Genomic DNA, 6,000 nt, shown 5'->3' with positions numbered 1-6,000 from the left:
TTTCTCTGCCTGGCTTATTTCACTTAGCATGATAGTTTCCAGGTCCATCCATGTTGTCACGAAAGATAAGATTTCCTTCTTCCTTACAACTGCGTAGCATTCCATTGTGTGTATGTACCACCGCTTTTAAATCCACTCCTCCACTGATGGACACTTGGGCTGTTTCCAGATCTTGGCTATTGTAAACAATGCTGTAATAAACACGGGGGTGCATTTCTTCTTTGTACAAAAGCATTTTTAACAATGCATATAAATAAATGTGAGAACTCATTTGGGTCTAAAAAGGAGTCTGAAATGGAAATTCCAAAGACAAATTTAGAAATGTGGATGTTTAGATGTTTTTCCTTTGCTAATTAATTTTATTCATTAAATGCTATAGAGAAAGTGTATAAATGAACAGAATTGAAGCAACATTGAGACAGCATGTGGGTGCGTACCTGTCGACAGCACTTTAAGAAAGATAAATTCAATCTTAAAGTATTTATGAATATCCAATCAATAGAAACATTCATTCAGAAAACACTTACTGAACTTACTGTGTTTCAGATACTGTGTTAGAACGTAGGTGCAAAGCTTCTGTTCTTGAGAAGGTCAGAGCCTAGGTAGGGGCTGGTAAGCACAAAAATTAAATAAATTCTTACAATGTGGTATTCTTTCTCTCCTCTTCCCACTCAGAATATCTAAAAGTGATTTATACAATGATATATACAGTCATATAATTATATATATCATTTATCTGTATATGTTATGTATCTTGGAAGGTACAGAAGAAAATCAATCATCTGTATACTTACAAGGAAGTCAGTAGCAAAGATAACATTTGCATAAAATATTTTTCCCTTTCTGTTTCTTATGAAAACCAGAAGCCATCAGTGTTCTAGCTAAACTATAATTCTTAAAATTGCATATCAAATGCCCACTAATAGCAAAGCATTTGCTTAGCATACAGAAATCTGGAAGGTAATAAAATGAAAAACTAAACAAATGGGACTATATCAAACTAAAAAATTTTTGCACAGCAAAGGAAACCATCAACAAAATGTAAGACATTCTACTCAATGGGAGAACATATTTGCCAAAGTTATATCTGATAAGGGGTTAATTTCCAAAATTTAGAAAGAACTCCTAAAATTTAACACCAAGAGAACAAATAACCTAATTAAAAAATGGAGAAAGGACCTGAATAGACATTTCTACAAAGAGGACATACAAATGGCCAATAAACGTATATAAAAAGATGCCCAACATCACTAATCATCAGAGAAATACAAACTAAATTCACAATGAGATATCACTTCACAATAAAACATCAAACAGCAAGTGCTGGCAAGGATGTGGAGAAAAAGGAACCCTCCTGCATTGCTGGTGTAAATGCATACTGGTGCAGCCACTGTGGAAAACAGTATGGAGTTTCCTCAAAAAAATTAATCATGGAATTGCCTTATGAGCCAATGATTTCACTTCTGAGAATATATCAGAAGAAACCCAAAACACTAATTTAAAAGAAGATATGCACCCCTGTGTTCATTGCAGCATTATTTACAATAGCCAAGATCTGGAAGCAGCCTGAATGCCCATCAATAGATGGGTGGGTAGAAAATGCTGTGATACAACAATGGAATACTACTCGGCAATAAAAAAGAAGGAAATCTTATCTTTTGCAACAGCATGGATGGACCTGGAGATTATCATGCTAAGTGAAATAAGCCAGTAAGAGAAAGACAACTACTATATGATTTCACTGATACGTGGAATCTCATGAACGAAATAACTTAACAAACAAAATAGAAGCAGAATCATAGATAAATATAACAGATTGACAGCTATCAGAGGGGAGGGGGGTTGGGGTGGGGCTAGGTGAAAAAGGTGAAGGAATTAAGAAGAAAGAAAACACAAAACACAAAAATATGGACAACTGTGTGGTGATTGCCAGAGGAAAGGGGGATGGGAAGAAGAGGAAGAGGGTAAAGGGGGAGACAAATGCTGGCGGAGAGAGTCTTGACTTTAGGTTGCGAGCGTACAATGTAATATGCAGATGATGTGTTATACGCTTGAAATCTGCATGGTATCATTAGCCAATGTCACCCCAAGTGAATTCAATAACAAAATAATGGTGTAAATGGGTTTCCATTTTTTTTCTAAGAAAAACCTTCTAATGGGCTGCTTATGAGCTAATCAGGTCAAGTGCTCTCTGGGTTGCCGTCCTTACACAGAATCAGCAGGCATAACATTTTGTTAACCTATTGACACAGAGGAAATTTGTTTTCATCTGACCTTTTACAGAAAGTACTTTCTTTTCCACCAACAACGTTAATGAATAAATTATCCAAGTTTGACACTCATAGACAGTAACATTTAAAATTATATGTTGTTATTCTTGATCATTTTGTTTTCTCTTCTCTAAAAAAAAGTTTCAGTGTTTACTGAAAATCTGCAGTTTTGGTTTAGAGAATAATACTCTGTATGGAAGTGATCATATTTTCACAAAGTAATGAGCTGGTTTGCAGATATTACATTCATACATGTTGAAATAGTCACTGGTAATCTTATAATGCTTAGAAATTCTATTAATTAAGAATTTGTAAACATTTGTATAAGATAGAATGAAAACATAACTTTGGGCTACATATAAACAAGGGGTCTAGGGATTAGTTATAAAACAAAACTATATAGAGTATTTTAAACCTGGAAGTAAATATTTTTTTAAACAATGGCAAAGAGAATTATGATCCTTGCTAACATTCTTTATTAAATCTTGATTCTACGAATCTCTCTTCACCAAAATGTTAAACATATTCTTTCAAATGATTAAACATTCCTAAAGTTCAGCCTTTTATCTATTTCAAACTGACCTTTCCCTAAAAAGGTCCAAATTGGAGGTTTATTCTAATAAATATTTTTAATGGTTCATTATAATCATTACTGCTTCAAAGATGGTCATCTAATTCAATTCTAAAGGTAAGCATTCTGCCACTATTGAGTGGTTGACCAATTTTAAATACTTCTTAGGGAATGAGATGATGCAGTAGGCACTCTTATTCACAGTTTAAAAAATGGGAAACTTCAAAAGTAAATGATTCATAAATTTTAAATTGTGCTTTGCTATGAGTAGCATGATATAATCACTCCTTCCTGCCCAGGATGTGAATCACTCCTTTGTCCCACACACCCACTCACCTGTCTGTTAGTCACATAGTAGTGATGTTGGTAGGTTATCAGATGGACTGTTTTGGTATCATAGTGCTTGTGTTCAAGTCACTCTTATTTTACTTAGTAGTGGTCCCAAATTGCTAGAGTAGTGATGCTGGCAATTTGGATACGCCAAAGTTAAGCCTTAAAAGGAAAAGGTGAGCATAATCCAATAAAATATTTTACCTTTTATTATAATTGTCCTATTTTATTACCAGTTATTGTTAATCTCTTACTATACCCAATTTATAGATTAAACTTTGTCATAGGTGTGTATGTGTAAGGAAAAACATAGTATATATAGGGTTCAGTAGCTTCCGTGGTTTTAGACATCCACTGGGGGTCTTGGAAGGTATTCTTCATGGATAAAGAGGCAGGAGGTGTGTGTGGGGGGAATACTGTACATATTTCCTCTGCAGGCTATTCTGACATTTATTATCCTAAGAAAGTTATTTAAACATCACTAAATTCACTCACTGCTTCAATTTTCAAAAGAGGAAATCAAGCTTGCACACATTTCATTTATATGAATATGCATACAAACTATTATTTTTACATTATCCACCAATGTAAACAGATAGCAATATTACTTTACACATCTTAGGAAAATTCAATAGACTTGAAAGAATCAAAAACATTTCGGATTATCATCACCAATGGCCACTGCTCCTTTCAAAAGGTGTTTCTGATCACTTAGAAGTGTATTGTTTTAACCACAACTCATTAAACTGAGTTCAAAGACTCACAAATTATACCAACAGCTCACTTCTTTCAGTGGAATATGCAATGTGGGGTTTTTAGTCTATATTTTGATTAGCTACCTTGAACAGTTTTATAATGGAGCTAGTTAAAATGAAATGTTCTTGTAATGGAGAAGCAACTCATGTATAAACAGTAATGCTCAAGTGATAACTACTTTTGTTATTAACTGTGTTTGTACAATGTTTTCCTTAAGCTTTAATTTAATTATAGGAGATGGTGTGTGAAATCTCCTTTATTTTAATCATTTATAGACCCAAGTACCAGACAGTCATAATATTTTTTTTAAAGCAGAAAAACATAAGCCTTGCATGGAAATTCTTAAGAAATGTCAAAGAGCTGGTCCTGTTGGAAAGGTTAGTAGTTATAGAGAAATATTTCAAAAACATAAATGCAGCAGTTTTAAACATGGTTTAGTGCCCAGAATAACATGTTGGTTTTGTTTTTCATTTTTAACATAAATATCAACTGCCATTGTATAATTGAGTCACAAACACATTTGAATTCAGGAATTTTTATACTGAAATATTTGCCTGTGAACCAGTACCATCTCACCAAACAGAAAGATTTTGTTACTGTTTGTGTGTTTTAAAAGAGAGAAGGCCTTGTATTATATAATACTACATCAAGTATTTTATATTTCTGTGTCTTTCCTTATTCCGTGCCCTGTCTCATTTTTTGTGATCCTCAGAATATCTAGGATAGCATTTTTTTATGCTTGCATACCCTTAAGAATGGTTCTAGGTATTTTCACCATAAGCATTTTTGCTATAAATATGTTTGTTCAAGCATTTTCACCACAAGACTAATTGGCCATAAGACAGTTTTGCCGTAAAAGATAAAATAACTAGTTGACAGTTTGGTTTACACTTGGCAGACTTCATGTACTTTTGTCTATTCAGTTTCATCTTCCATTAATGAAATTCTCTCAAGACTCTCATTTGTCTTTTATATAAATCTTAGCCCTCATAATGGTCTCTAGACCATGATGAGTAGACATGATTGTATTACAATAGTGGATCGTAACAACTACGTGTAAAGCCACACCATACTAGAAAATGATAATGTATTAGTTTTCCTGCAAATCCTTTGCTAAGCACAGTCATCCTTCTCACCTGTCAAAAGTTTACCAACCTATGACAAATACAAAAAAGGTGGCCACTAATTCACAATAGTCTTCCAGTACTCATAATTAGTTCTTTAGTTGGAAACTGATGCCTCTTTTAAAAAAGAAAGAAATTGTAGTAAAAAAGTTGTGACAAGGAGACAAATCAACAAGTAAAAAAAGTGTCGTATTATAAATGAAAGACTTCAAAGACAATGTATTTTCATTTTTTGCAACCAAGCCTTTTAATTTTGTTTTTAACTTTTTATGTTTCATTATGTCCTTTTTAATGTCCATCTTTTATTTTTTTGGTTATTTTATCTTTCATGACAGAATTGCCTTGTGGCCAATTAGTTGTGTGGTGAAAATGTTTCTGGTGAAAATGCCTGCTGTGAAAATCCTTGAGGCGAATATGTTTATGACAAACGTGCTTATGGTGAAAATACCAGACACGCTTGAGAATATAGCATGGTGGTTAAAAACTGGTATTCGGTAGTCACACTGCCTGGGTGGACATCTTGTTCTGTAACTTTTAGCTCCATGATGTTTGCCAATTCACTCTAACCTCTGATGCCTCAGTCTTCTCATCTTTTAAGTAGGAGTTGCATTAAATGTTTGTGGATTAAAGATTAAATGAATTCACACATGGAAAGCACTTAAAGCAGTGGCTGGCACATAGCCAGCTTTTGGTGCATGTTAGCTAGTACTGTAACAAGTATTTACCAGCACCCATTATACTGACAATGTGCCATAAGTGCTGAGGATACCACAATGAATGAGGTAGTCACATTTACTCCTCTCATGAAATTTACAGTTTGGTAGAAGATTCAGGCAAATGCAGAAGTCATTATAGTTCAGTACAAAAGCCTCTGTGACGGGGTAGTGTAGGGTGCTTCCGGTGCCCTAATGGAGGATGCCTCACCCAGACTAAGGAGATCAAGAATGTT

This window comes from Saccopteryx leptura, chromosome 1 (genome assembly GCF_036850995.1).
Source record: "Saccopteryx leptura isolate mSacLep1 chromosome 1, mSacLep1_pri_phased_curated, whole genome shotgun sequence".
Lineage (NCBI taxonomy): Eukaryota > Metazoa > Chordata > Mammalia > Chiroptera > Emballonuridae > Saccopteryx > Saccopteryx leptura.
Note: the sequence above shows the minus strand (reverse complement) of the source record.